The sequence below is a fragment of the Asterias amurensis genome, chromosome 20 (assembly GCF_032118995.1).
Source record: "Asterias amurensis chromosome 20, ASM3211899v1".
NCBI classification, from domain to species: domain Eukaryota; kingdom Metazoa; phylum Echinodermata; class Asteroidea; order Forcipulatida; family Asteriidae; genus Asterias; species Asterias amurensis.
The window spans coordinates 3,501,484-3,517,211 of record NC_092667.1 but is presented as its reverse complement, the minus strand read 5'-3'; the positions used below and the strand labels follow the sequence as shown (position 1 = coordinate 3,517,211).

The following is a 15,728-nucleotide window of genomic DNA, read 5'->3' as shown; positions in this document are numbered from 1 at the left end:
ATGACATGTGAAATGTTCGGCCGTTGGGTATTCTCTGCAATAATAAAATACGTAAGTATTCATACTGCATAATAATACACAGGTCCAGTGCATGCACGCTCGCTTAATGCGCGCACCTTCATGTACATGTCCGCCGGACGGTTTTTGCGTAGCCCCGGACACGATTGCATATGCAAAAGTGTCCGGACCGGACAGTATTGCATGGCGGACACAATTGCATCTGACACCGGCACGGTCGTTGAGTCGAGTCCAAATCTAGTCAATTTTTCTTTGTTCAATCCCAAAATCAAAATATAAAGTGATTTAATGTGTGATTTGTTCTTCGACAACACAGTTTATTCTTTTAATACATAAGATCAAAACTGCAAAAACATGTCACATTTGTAATTGTATAACCTCTTCTTGAAAATAGTTTTGGGAAATTTGGTTTTCAAGTTGTGCGTATCGTAATGTAGGGCGGCCGCGTGTGCTGTAAAGATCAGAATAGTATTGAACGGTAAAATACAATGCAAAAATCACAATAGGTAAAAACCACAAGAAGGCAACAACAATATTTTCTAAAAATAGGGGTGCTGGTAAGAGGGTTGAATGGGGTAGGTTTCAACATTGATTGTCGTTGTTGTCGGCAGAATGCCCCTTTTTTAAAACTGAACGAAGGCATGACGAGTTTTTCTAAAAATAAATGTTGTTGCACTCCGCCTTTAAAGGCAGTTGACACTATTGGTAATTGTCAAAGACTAGTCTTCACAGTTGGTGTATCTCAACATATGCATAAAATAACTAACCTGTGAAAATTTTAGCTCAATCGGTCATCGAAGTTGCGAGATAATAATGAAAGAAAAACACACCCTTGTCACACGAAGTTGTGTGCGTTTAGATGATTGATTTCGAGACCTCAAGTTCTAAATCTGAGGTCTCGAAATCAAATTCGTGGAAAATGACTTGTTTCTCGAAAACTATGGCACTTCAGAGGACCCGTTTCTCACAATGTTTTATACCATCAACCTCTCCACATTACTCGTCACCAAGAAAGGTTTTATGCTAAAAATTATTTTGAGTAATTACCAATAGTGTCCACTGCCTTTAAACGTAACTATATTGTTGTAATTTAAACATTGTAAACCTTGAAATACCCACAATGAATGGTTGTCAAACAACGAACAATATTCTACTAAAAACATTGTAACCCTGGGCCTCTTCTTTTCAGTCATTTTTATTGGACATGGATCATCAAATCTTGTGGTGCACCACATCAACCAAATCCTAATTGCTAAATATTCACAGATACTCAACCCTTGAAAACAAAATCGTATGTTTTTTGTGACAACTAAACTTGGTTTTTCTTCATTTTTTAGTAGGTTAATTACTATTTCGTTTTTAAGCTATATCATTGTACAAAATTGTACAAAATTAAAACACGCTGAACAAGTAAACTTTCCAGCAAAATATGTCAATTTGTAGTGGGCTAGTATACTCCAAAATGCTCCAGGTTGAAAGGCCAAAACCCCAAGGGCACAATTAATTGCACCATTTGTCAACGCTCAATAAAAACCGACCAAGTTGTGGTTTAACAACTTAACAAAAATACATAACTACCAATAAATGTAGGTGCACACCATAACGATGCAACAAGTTCTGTTTAAGACCATTAACTCGTAACACATCAATCATAGAGAAGTAATATTTGAAGTAACAAAATGTTTTTAAAACCCCATCTGTAGTCCCACACGAATAGGTTTAATAATTGGTTCAGAGTTCACACAAATGAAAAGAGGTGAAATTTATTTGTCTAAAATTGATATTTTTAAACCACTGCAAACACTCCACCCGAAAGACAGCAATTGTTAGAATCGATTCACGGAACACAAACAGTCGTCAATTTAAGCGTGATTAGTCATCTGGGATCCCCGGAATGCAATTTTGTTCTGTACATAAAAATATTGGCACTATTGTTTACTTTTCAATGGGAAAATCTGTTTTTTTTCTAAATCTATTCAGAACACAACTTTTTTCTGCACATTATAATTTCCCCTGTCGTACAATGGGGATTTTTTTTCTTCTCGAAATCGATTCATAAAAGGGAATCCTTTAAAACAAAATCAGTACACTTTTTGAGGGTGGCAATTCTATACGACAGAAAAAAATAGAAATTGTCCACGGTAAGCAAATAGTCGTCAACTTGTGTGTGATTAGTCATAATTATGGGATCCCCGGCGGGACTATAGTCATCCAGGATCCCCGGACTTTTACGGAATCAGTGCCGTGCGGAGGCGATCAAGCTATATACCGATGAGTCGCTTCATTGATCGGGGCGGGTACCGTGATAATGCCGCTCGGCGTAAGGATGACAAAAGAACATAGGTGTTGTTTGGCAGACCGGGTACTGACCAGCCAAGGACCGATCGATTACACAGTTGTTGACAAAATCGAAGATATCAACATTGTTGTTTTGTTCGCTGGAAAAAGAGGACACGTCATTTTTGTAAACGTGCTGTTATGGGTTATAGCAATAATATTGTAAAGATGGGGACGAAACGTCGACATTTCAAAAGGTGAACTTTTTTTTACACGTCATTTTTGTATGCGTGCTGTAATGGGTTATGGCAATAATATTGTAACGGTGGAGACGAAACGTCGACATTTTCCAAGCATTGTGGAAATTTCTTGTGAGAAAAAGTTAACAATAATGTCAACAGATAGATTTGCTTTTGGTTTAAATTGTCTCATGGCCGAAAGTATAGATTAAACTTTTTATGTATGACAAACTGACTCATTAAGACAAATTAATGATTTGACGCTAATTAATAACAATAATTATCCCATACAATACAATTATTAATGTAAGGAGTAAAGTAAACTTTAAGAATATGTTTTGTAACACCGGAGTAAAATTAAAACGGCCAGAACGCAAAATATTAAGGGTGGTTCAAATCCAGCCCGGATATTGGTGGAGTTTTTTTAACTGGGGAAAACACTGAGTATTTAAAATAATATATTCTTTTTTGATTTCGGCATCAGCAATTCTTTATCTTTCCTTCTTTCAGTTATGTTTTTATTTCAATCTTTAAAAACTCCCTTCCTGTAGAAACCGAAGCAGAAAAAAACCTTGGAATAAAAACTCCACTTTATTCCGGATGAGAACCTCAACGCAGGAAATTACTTCTGGGCGTCAACTGAAATACCACCCATCAACCTAAGCTCTTAAAACCAGGTTGATGTAGGCCTATTTATTTGGAAACTGTGGCACCCACTTTCTGTAGGGTTTGCTAAATTAAAAGATTACACCAAAATTGTTTTGCTGATTTTTACATGCTGTGAATTCATTGTCAAGCGGGACGTTGCATTAGGGCAAGATGGAAAGTGTGTCACTGAGGTTTCAGAGTGATGTTTCTATGCATCTTTGAAAGACAACTTTGTAAAAAGCTCAAATATTGTATTATAACCGCTGAAGTGTTGAGTCTTGAATTCATTCTTATCCTGTCTTTTCTTCCTCTGTTTCTTCTTCTTCTTCTCCTTCTTAATTCTGTTTAACAAAATTAACACTTATTTATAGGGCCTACTGCAAAAACTTGATCGTTTAGGGGGGCCAAATATTTCTTTCGGAAAGGGCCATATCTAAAAAGGGCCATATCTATGTGTTTTTGTTACCATTTGTTAACACTGTGTTGGTGTTGTCGCAAGAATCAATGTTACACAAGAGTTGTTGCATCAGTGCGGAACCTTAACAAAATATATGCTGCTTTCTTCGTTGGAGTTTGTTTTTAGAATCTGCCGGCGAGATGGCTCTGTGAATTTGTCCTGAACATTTTGCTTCTACGATGACCATGTTTGTTGTGATCATTGTTCGTCAATGGCTTCTCTGGTGATTCCAGCTCTGGAAGAGGGGCACTTCAAAGATGCCAAGATACGACAAGTTTCAACTTGTTGGTTTTCGATCCGCTTTGCTCTATTGTTGTTCCATCTATCCTCGACCCAGCAAAATCCTCCAACAGATAAATCGCTAAATGCTTCATTGACTTGCTTTCAACACAAATGGAACAATCCCAGTAATAGTGTCATCTATGTGTGTGCATAAACCATCACACAACACTATGAGTCACTATTGGAAAGACCCTAATGTTCATCTCCACAAATTGACAAAAGAAAAAAACACACGTGAAAACCACATGTGTGCAAGTCTAATCCTTTAACAAATGTTTATAAAAAAAGTGAGTCTAAATATAAATCCTTATTTTTAGAATTCGCAAGATAAAGTATTCTTTGTATTTAAATGAACGCATTTGAAAGTTTTTTTAAGAGGACTTGAGAGTTAGAGTTGACAACATTAGAGCAGGTCAATGAATTTCTACTTCCATGGTCAATAAAATCGGCCTTGCTGGTCTGCTCTATGATCTACACTTCGTCTTGTCATTCTAAATGGCCTATAGTTTCAATGCACGTTTTCTGTGGAAATAATCTCTTATACGGTCAACAGAAAATGGGCTCTTGACCAAAGTTGTCGACGTTTCGTGCAAGTTAACTTTGGTCTTCAGGCTGACGCATACCCTTAGCTTATTATTTATTGGACCGATCTACCTACGATAAAATGGAGATGAGTATTTTTGGAGGACGAGTGTAGAGTTGTGGTAGGTGGACATGACAGAGATAACGATGTTTGCATGACACTGAACAATATTAATGGGGAGACAAGAAGAAACTGTCACCCAGTTTCGGTTCAAGCTCCTGCGCGAACATTCAATGCTTGTAAATCCCCTCCCATCCCGGGGGCAACCTCTCCAACACTGATTTATGTTGTATCAGCCGAGGATTTATCTCTTGGCTTTTTCTGATTTCTGCATCATCTGCCTAGTCCCCTCCCTATGGTGTACTGGTGTCAGAGACGAACGATAACGCCGGTGATGGATGGTGTCTTGGTGTCATTTAGACCAGCCGTACAGACGGCTCGCTGGCTGGGGTTGGTTTGGTCTGCTGACTCGCTGGGGGTCAATCTATGGTCGTTAATAATACTTAAATCATTAACAATGACCCCAAACTCAACTACTTCGGGTCAGAAGTGATTCCTATGGGATCATCTCACCCATATTCGCACTGAAGTAAGCCAAAGCTATAACAACACTGTGCCTGGCTTCTTCGCCCGCTAGGGCCCCCATTTGAAAACTCCTAAAATCAAAAACAGAGCTATCAAATAAATTTGCCTTGCTAGGTAGTGCCATTACTTGTCATTAAACCCAACAGTGACCCCAAACTCAACAACTTATGGGTCAGGATCAGGAGTGACCCCCCTTAGGGATCATCTGACCCATATTTCGCATCTGAAGAAGCCATACATGGAAAAAGGGTGACTGGCTGCCTTGTTTACTGGGGTCGATCACTTGTCAATAAAACTCCTTAAATCAAAAACAGTTACCCCAGCCATGGGGCAATAAACTAGAACTCAATACCCTCTGGGCTACAGGTGAACCCCGTCTGATCCCCTGACCCCTAATTTACATCAAGGGGCGACAAGACGTAACAGTGACTGTCTGTTTCTCTCAGCTTTACTCACTTGTCTTAAAGACAGTGGACACAATTGGTAATTGTCAAAGACCAGTCTTCTCACTTGGTGTATCTCAACATATGCATAACATAACAAACCTGTGAAAATTTGAGCTCGATTAGTCGTCGGAGTTCCGAGATAACTATGGAAGACCAAAACACCCTTGCCACACGAAGTTGTGTGCTTTCAGATGCTTGATTTCGAGACCTCAAATTCTATATCTGAGGTCTCGAAATCAAATGCGTGGACAATTGCTTCTTTTTCGAAAACTACGTCACTTCAGAGGGAGCCATTTCTCACAATGTTTTATACTATCAAACCTCTCCCATTACTTGTTACCAAGTAAGGTTTTATGCTGATAATTATTTTGAGTAATTACCAATAGTGTCCACTGCCTTTAAAACAAAACTTACATCCATCCCAAAAGCTTGAAAAAGACTTACGAGTCTGAAATGTCCCCTTCGGAACTTCAGATCATGGAGGTCCGACCCATATATGGTATCGAGGTATAGTCTGGCCCAGTGGTGATTAAATACTCGTAAATCATAAACAGTTTACCGTATCCTAAACTTCTTAGATTAGGGTGGACCCTATTCGGATCATTTGACCCATTTGAGTCAGAGGCTTCTCAGATCTGATGTTACAGGTTCAACTTTCTCATATTTACCAATCAGAAGTGAAGTTTTGTGGGGACAATAGCACTCTGTGTCATTATAGAGTGCCATTAAAATTTGTGTTCCATCCAGTAGAGGTTATTAATCATACCCAATATCACGGACTTTCCTTGGTCTAGCATTACTACAAATGGATATATGAATTATTAGTACCAGCACCAACGTTACACCAACCAGCATCGAGGTCATCATTTGATTTTGTCCGTAATAATCAGGGTGGTAATTATTGTCATTAACCTGCAATCAATTATAAACAGGCTAGAAGTGGTCCTCTCGCCAGTGGTCTGAAATGCCAATACTGAAATGATTACGTCTCGCGCCAAGATGTCTACTTTTGATTGTTTCTGCGTGTACTAGGAGGCTGTTAAAATGGAACAAAATCCTTGTGATTAGCTAGAAAGGTCATGTTTATTGCTGTTGTTAAAGACTTAATTTTTAAGTACTCCATGGTTACTTGTAACTCATGAATGGTACCGGTAGTCTAGCACTCGGTGTCAGATTGAAGGTACTGACTCTATCCCACAGCTCGGTTGAAATTCGAACCCACGACCTCTTGTATTGCGTGCAAGGGTTCCTAATACAGACCGCCAACCTTTCTTACAGACTTGTGTTTTTCAGGGGTTTTCCACCCGATATGATTTGTTTTCTCAAAACCTCCTTGATCCTTTAAATTTACTTGAAAGAAGTGAAGCATTTACCAAAGGGGGAATAGAAAAAGTCCACATTGAGTCTAGACTTGACTCAAGTCCCAATCCCGTGCCATCCCCCTGGAAACTACTGTTTTGTGATGCTCTGCATTCCCAAACCTGTTCTGCATTTTGACGGCGAGCGCGCACTGTAGGCTGGGTGATGGCTTACAGGGGCCTCTCACACGAGAATGGGACTTGAACCAAGTCTACATTGAGTCCGACCATGTAGTCTTGTATTCCTGGTAAGAAACATCTGGGAGGTTCTGGGTCTAGAATTCGGGGAGGGGGCACCAAGCCAGCTTTCAGGAATCTTTTAATTCATAAAATCGCACCCCTGCTAATGGTAACTTTGTCATCTAAAGAAGTGCTCAAGATTTACACGCCCTTTCAATCAAAATGGAAATAAAGAATAAAGCAAAATCATGTAATTATCCACCTTATGACCTTGGATATTTTCAAAAAGTCTGGCAACAATTTGAAGAAGGCCCTGTTTTAAATTTTCCTCTACAAGGTCCTATAAATCAACAGTTGAGAGGTGAACACGTCCGCTTTTTGTTGCAGCGGGATAAATCTTCTTTCTGTCTCATGTGTCTAAAGTTAGCGGTTAATGCCTACGTCATAACTATTACGTCACCGGTTTATGTGTAACCGCTTCATCATCGTCGTCCTCATTCTCATCATCGGAGGTTGATCATTCATTCTGGTTCGAGGTGTGGTGCCCCCTAGTTCAACCCATTCCCCTTGATATCAGGCTCAGGAGTTCGAGCTGCTCTGCAACCGCCAGAGTAGTCCTTTAAAGGGCACTATTGGTAATTACTGAAAATAATTGTTAGCATAAAAACTTACTATGTAACGAGCAATGGAGAGCTGTTGATATAGTATAAAACATTGTGAGAACTGGCTCCCTCCGAAGTAAAGTTGTTTTTGAGAAAGAGGTAATTTCTCACTCAAATATTTAAAGACATCAGTCCCGAAGACGTTCTCATGCATCTGAAAGCACACAAATGTGTGCACCAATGTGGTTTTTTTTCGATCACTATTCTCTTGCAACTGCGATGACCAATTAGCCAAAATTTTCACAGATTATAATGTTATTTTATGCATATTGGGATATACTGGTCTTTGACAATATTACCAATAGTGTCCAGTGTCTTTAATAATATCGACAGAGCCGTTATGATTCATCGCTAACCACATCGTCACTCAAATAAGTTGTGCTGACGTCATCTTTCATCCAGGCCGCATGTTGAACATTCTCGGCGTATGAGGCAATGCAAAATCCCTCACGTTGTGTTCTCCATAGTGATCTCTCCTTTTGTCTTCTCCACAGTGAACAAGGCTGTAGGTTTGAAATGAAGAAGAGCTTAGTACGAATTATAAGAACATAAGAAACTCAACACGCATTGTGAGGAGATGAGATCAGTGTAAGAGGCTTGCGGTTCAGAAACCGGTGCAATTTCCTTTCATTTTGGGGTATCGTCCTCCCTCATGACCCACTCTCCGTATTACGGTTTGTGCACTGTTAGAGCTCCGTGTTAAAAATGGCTAAAGCAAAGTTACGTCTTAAAAATATAACCCAGTGTAGATTTTGAGGTCTAAGGGATAAAGTTTGCGTCTTTATCCAGCCTCTGTGTTTGTCAATCAGGTGCAAGTTCGGCTAAACTTGCCATGACGGCACTGGAAACTATTGGTAATTACCCAAAAGAATGGTTAGAATAAAAACCTACTTGGTATAAACGAGCAATGGAGAGCTTTAGATACTATATAAAACATTGGGAGAAACGGCTCCCTCTGAAGCCTTTTTTGGGGCATCTGAAAGCTCATAAATTTGTGCAACAAGGGTGGTTTGTGCTTTAATTATTCTCTTGCAACTTCGATGACCAATATGTTGGCAGGGATACACCAAGTGAGAAAGAGAATACTGGTCTTTAACGATCACCAAAGGTGTCCAGTGCCTTCAACGGGCTCCACCTTTTTGTGTAATCCACTATTTTCTGGAAACACACAGAACAATCTTCTTCGCGTCTCCATGCTGTGGCCCGAAGGTCCGCAACTTCCGAAGGTCCACGAGTTTTCCCTTTCCGTGCGTTTTGCATATAGTCCTTCATTTTGCTAAAACTTTAATCTAAACAAGTAGACATAACCTTTTCCAAAAACTTTCGCAGGATCCTCTGTCAATTCTTCGACAGTTATTTTATGAGGAGACTCTGCTGTTATTAGTCCGAGCTTGCTGATGGTCAAATTGCCGCTAAGCTGGGACAGTCTGTCGCGACGACCCGACGACAGTAAATGTGCCTCAAGCGCTCTAACCACCAGCAACAAAAAATATATTTGTCAAACTGTAGATTGATGACCGTTGCGGTCGTCAATGAGAACATAAAATATATATCAGCTATAAGGTGGTCTGCTTCTAGTTGCATCATTTACATCAAGTTTTAATTTTAATGGGAGGGGGTGACCGTGTTGTCATCCTGACTATACCGGTCGACGGGGTTAAGTTCTCGGGCGGTACACCGCGGTTGGAGTGTCCCCGTGGCCGCGTCATCTTTGCTAGTCGTACTGGGGACGGGTGGCCTGGGCCCTGCAGGCGAACTACCAAGTCACAAAAGATGACTCAGCTAGAGCTAGAGATTGGTGCGTCACTCAAACCCATTGGTTTGGATCCAGGTTATCATTTAGGCTTATTCATGATCAGGCATGCATCATGAGTTCAGTACTTCGGATAAATTGAAAAGAGAGGTGTCATGGCTGACGTAAAGGAAACAAATTCAATTTCCCCCAAATTATGCCACAAAACCAAGCTACTTTGAAAGTGTAGTTTTGAGAACGAGGTAATTTGTCACTCAAGTTGACGCCAATGTCGACGAAACGTATTGTCTACCTCGGATTGCAATTTATTTAATAGTCAAACAAAAACAAGGCAGCAGTAACAAACTTACTCCATTTTTGATTATCATGTCATTCAAGCCTCAAACAATAGTTTAAACCACTCATGATTTACCGGGGAGCAATTTTCTCCTTTCCCGTTTCCAGTCTAGTGACGATGTAAGTTACCTCGGGGCCACGGCACGGATCAGCCGTACTCTCACCCTTTAAACCCACGTTAGCACTACGGATCGCGTTTTGTCTATCAGTGCTCGAGACTCCACCAAGTCTATAAGCCACTCCCCACTATATCCATAAAGATAACAACCGGTTTATTTTTCCAACCCTAAAGGCCTTCAAATTGGATCAAAAGCAATAGTAGAATTTCTTGTAATTTGACTGACTGTATTCATATTGAGATGCCATTAAACAACGCGCACGATTCCACTTGTCTTTGGCTGGGCCGCCATAGTGGAGCCTGAACCGATTGACAGATCAATGCAATTCAGAACGTGTAGATTAGTGTCCCCACTTACCACGTTACACCCAATACGTTTCTATTGATTTAAGTTCCATCACCAACTACACTGCAACTGCAAAATTAATTTCATTGATCTTGGCTCTAGTGCTCAACGCAAACTGAGGAAAGAAGGTCTCTTCAAAATAAATCACCATGGTTACTGTGTACTTTTCCCGGACGCGAGCTCACACCCGAAAGTGTTTTCTTGGGAGTTTTTTGTGATGTTTCAAGTTGAGGGTCTCGAAAATTGATATCGAATCGGGTTATTTGGAGTGTTGCTTCTTGAAGGCGAGAGTGTCTTTTAGGGGGTTGTTAATGCGTCACTGAACAGCCACAGAACTGTTTGTCTTTTAACCAAAAGTCTTTTTTTTTTCATGTGGTGTTCGAGCCTATGTTTAACTTTGGTTCCATTGCGACCTTTTACTTTAGCTATCCACAGTCGCAATAGAAATAGTCATGTTTAGTACATGCTTTGAAGAAACTTATACTAAATATACAAAGCGCCGCAAAGTTGTGAAGCATGATTTTAATAGTTTCCCAATATAATGTTTTTCAAATGGTCAGCCATTTCTGTCTGGAAGTCCATGGCCATGTTATTTCATTGGATTGAACACAATTGGTCTACATTATTCATGTGCAAACTGCATGCAATAAAAACAAGGGACGCAACATAAATGTATACACTATAGAATACCACTTGGTGGTTGAGCTCTCTGTCTTACACATTGTACGTTGCTTACATTCACACATTGACAGTTGAAAAGGACAATACATCATGTGGGTTTTGGGAAGTACATTCATTCTAACCTCAAGTATGAACTTTTCATATCGTACGAAGATACAGTTTATGCTGTCAATTCTGAAAGTATGTCAACATGAAGAGCACGATCCTACAAAAAGTCATTTTAAATGATATAATTTGACATCTGAAGAGTACTTTTTAATATCATGGAACTTAATGATTGAAGTTAATTCCTTTTGCACCAAAGGTATTCCCTTAGCGTGCTCAAGCTGTGACATTGAAACGTATCAAATTACCCAATAACAAGCGACGTGTTATTTGCCTCTCGTGTAGTTTCATACTTACCCAACCATGAACTGTACACGTGCGCGATATAAAGTGTTTTTCTGACAGTTGTGTTTTGACAAACAAACCCTTCCAACACTGACTTTGACCCCGTGATATGAGCGAGTGCTCTGATTGGTTGGCCTGCTCCAGCTGGTGTAGCCTAGCGACAGGGCTATATATAGCGAACTTAATGGCAGATTTGGAAAGGAGCGTGTGGTTTTTTTGCTCCATGTTGAACTGTATAAAGGGATGCTGGTTTATATATACCACGGTGACCGAAATTATTGGCAGTAACTACCGCTTTCACTATGTGATGTGCATATATCATCGAGTCATTTTACTCTACCAATAGGCTACAGTACATGGAAGGTGAATTATTGGTCAATGAAAGGTTTATTTAAAGGCAGTGGACACTATTGGTAATTACTCTAAATAATTATTAGCGTAAAACCTTTCTTGGTGACGAGTAATGGGGAGAGGTTGATGATATAAAACATTGTGAGAAATGGCTCCCTCTGAAGTGCCATGGTTTTCGAGAAACAAGTCATTTTCCACGAATTTGATTTCGAGACCTCAAGTTTAGAACTTGAGGTCTCGAAAATAACTATCTAAACGCACACAACTTCGTGTGACAAGGGTATTTTTTCTCTCATTATTATCTCGCAAGTTCGATGACCGATTGAGCTCAAATTTTCACAGGTTTGTTATTTTATGCATATTATGTTGAGATACACCAACTGTGAAGACTAGTCTTTGACAATTACCAATAGTGTCCACTGCCTTTAAAACCACGGCACGTATAGGCCTGCTGCTCTAGCCGTGATTGCAAGACTGTCTTGCGCAATCCGTGCACCAGAGACATACGCACACGCAGTACATGCACACACATTTGTACGATCCACCGAACGCAGCTCCGTGAGTGTAGTGCGTATGCTTGTGCGTAGTCCGGACGGACTTGCGAACTAAGATACAGCATGACAATCAAGACTACTTGGAAAATTGACATCAAACAAATACAGCGAAACAAAATAAAAAAATATTCTTTAAAGAATAAAGTTACCATCAAAAATAACATTCCACATGTACCATTCAGGACTCGGTATCCTAAAATGTCATATCAATATTTGCTGCTTAAACTTTTTTTTTTTTAATTGGACCCAGGTGTTTGTGGGGAAGGGGAGGGGTGACCATGGAGCAGTTTATTGCTCCATTGTGAACTCGGCATGCATTGTGTAGTGCGGTAGGGCCTTGTCACATTGGGACACTCTTACAGCAACTTGGGGGCAACTGGACCATTTCGGTAGCACATTAGTCATTTTCGAGCATTGTCTTGCGATCCACAAGAAAAATATGTGAACATTGAATTGTGAATGTATTTTTTTTCTTCATGTGCCTGGAACCGGTTGCCTGTAAATTACATCGTGTGACATGACCCGTACATTACAACCCGGAGGGGCATGGTCCCCCTCCACCCCCCTATGTGATCATATTACGGTTATAAGAGTTCATAGCGTGGAGTTAACCTTATCGCTTGAGTTGTTGTAATTTTCGAAGAAAAACAAGGGAATTGTATCCATTGATTATGAAATATTATCTGGATTCAGCTGGTGGTGCGTTACATGTATCAGAATGGGGGCATGACATGTAATAAGCTTGTATTCATATTAATATTGGTGCGATGACACCAGGACTGCATGATGATTCCTTCATGTTGATGACCTTAAAGGGAAGGTACACGTTTGGTAAAAACTGACTTGGTAATGAGCATTGGAGAGCTATTGATAGTATAAAACATTGTGGGAAACGACTCCCTCTGAAGTAATGTAGTTTTTGAGGAAGAGGTAATTTCACACTAAAATAATAAAAGACTTCTAGCTAGAAGTCTTGTATTCCTATCCGAGAGCACACAAATTCGTCCAACAAGGGTGTTTTTTCTTTCATAATTTTCTCGCAACTTCGATGACCGATTGAGCCCAAGTTTTCACAGGATTGTTATTTTATGCATATGATGGGATACACCAAGTGAGAAGACTGGTCTTTGACAATTACCAAACGTGTACCTTCCCTTTGAAGGCAGTGGACACTATTGGCAATTACTCAAAATAATTATTATCATAAAACCTTTCTTGATTACGAGCATTGGGGAGAGGTTGATGGTATAAAACATTGTGAGAAACAGCTCCCTCTGAAGTGACGTAATTTTCTAAAAAGGAGTAACTTTCCACAAATTTGATTTCGAGACCTCAAGTTTAGAATTTTAGGTCTCGAAATCAAGCATCTGAAAGCACACAACTTCGTGTAACCATGGGTGCGACAAGGGTGTTTTTTTCTTTCACTAATATCTCGACGACCGATTAACCTCAAATGTTCACAGGTTTGTTATTTTATGCATAGGTTGAGGTACACCAAGTGAGAGGACTAGTCTTTGACAATTACCAATAGTGTCCAATGTCTTTAAATGGATGCTATTTAATGGATGGTAAATTTGCATCAGTGATAAGAATAGTATTTGGTTTTACCATGGAGCTATAATCACCGAGTCCTAATGTTCTACTCATGCAGCGGTGTGTAAAGGAACTATATAAACTTAGTACTTCCTAGAATCCTGTGAAAATATTCTCTACCAAATGCAATGGACGTAGTAGGTTGATTCGAAAAAAAGTGTTTGGTAATTTTCGGCTGGCTCATCCAATACTAGCAAGTTCTAAAGAACTGCAGTCTTGGAACTTTACATATCAGGATTGACTCAAACCCAACAGTTTCAACCTGTTCAACTCTGACCAGAGGTCAGAACGGGTCAACCAGGTCGACTTTGACCAGGAGCTTTCCCAGTTGAGACATAATGTTGATACTTATTCACAATATTTGAAGATATTGTTTGCTTGCAGTACTTGGTTACTTATTCGGTACTTCTTGTATGAACACTTAAATCATCAAACAGTAACAATCACTTTCATAAAACTTATAAGAATGCTGGCTAATGTATTCATTCGTGCCAATTACTGCCCTTTTTTATCTTATTGGCTCATTGTGTCACTGAGCAACTGTTTCTCCATACGGAAGACAACTTTGGACCTCCATGTCAGCCTAGTGTGGTTTCACCGCTTATAAACACGTTATTCAATCTGCCCATATATGCATAATATTACTGTAAAAATTGCTGTCAATCATGAAAGAAGATTTGAAGCAACTTAAGCCTCCTCCACACCATGACCATCTGTGTAGAGTAATCCATATACTGTGTAATCAGGTTACGTTATTGATTCCAGACCAATACCTCTATAGCGTAAATAACTACATCAAGGCTTGAAGACACCGTGTTGCTGATCAGGGAACAATTTCATAAAGTCTGTAAGCACAAACATTTGCTGAGCGCATGGCAATATGACTTAGCAGAAATTGGTTACCAGCCAAAAATCCACAGGGTTAACATTGTTATGACTTGATGCCCCTCCTATTTTTTGTTAGCATAGAAATTTGTTAAGCAGTATTTTCTGCCCAATAGCTTTATGAAATTTGGCACAGGCAGTCACTGTTGGGTTTGCCTAAGGCTACGAAAGCCCATGTGCGAACAAAGCCCAAGTGCGAACAAAGCTCAACTATTGTTCGCTATTACAGACTCACAACCCGTCACTGTTGCAAATTCTAAATCCGACCTATTCACAATCTGGTCAAGTCGTCGAAAACCGCGAACTACCCCCCCCCCCAAAAAAAAGGGTAATGAACACAAATCGTTAACCTTTAGGCTATGGATGAAGGTAAAGAAAGATTCAAGTTTTGAAACGTGTATTATTTGCAGTGTTTCCATATTAACTGTCAAAGTGCTATATCTTGTTTCTATTACAATAGGACCCGCACATCTGTGAAAGAGCTGTTTGAAAAAGACGCAAAGAAAATGGAAAACCAAAAACAGTTGTTATGACAGCATGCCACCAAACACAGCACTGGACCAATGTACCAATGGGAAATGACCAGGGCGTTCATTTGGGAAGGAGGACCAAACCCACCACAACCTCCATCCCAAACCCCGAGAGGTGAGCAGGATTTGTTCTTTCTCATGTATTCAGATGGTTTATTTTGTATAGCTTTCCTCTTCTGTTTAGAGGCACTGGACACTTTTGGTAGATGTCGAAGACTAGTCTTCTCACTTGGTGTAATTCCAACATATCAAATCTGTGAAAATTTGAACTGAATTCGTCATCGAATTTGCAAGAGAATAATGAAACAAAAAAATCAGAGGGAGCCGTTTCTCCCAATGTTTTATACTATCAACCGCTCTCCATTCCTTGTTACATAGTAAGATTTTATGCTAACAATTATTTTGAGTAATTACCAATAGTGTACAGTGCCTTTAATTGAAAGGGGCTTGTGAATA

General features: G+C 39.7%; 1 protein-coding gene across 2 annotated transcripts in view; it reads left to right on the top strand.

The window, feature by feature from the left end:
- The window catches only part of LOC139952181 (microcephalin-like), a 172,598-nt gene that overhangs the window by 64,942 nt on the left and 91,928 nt on the right, over nt 1-15,728 (top strand). For both annotated transcript variants that reach the window (XM_071951212.1, XM_071951213.1), the window contains exon 6: nt 15,203-15,387. The gene's annotated coding sequence lies outside the window, so the exon portion shown is untranslated. The remainder of the gene's footprint in view (nt 1-15,202; nt 15,388-15,728) is intronic.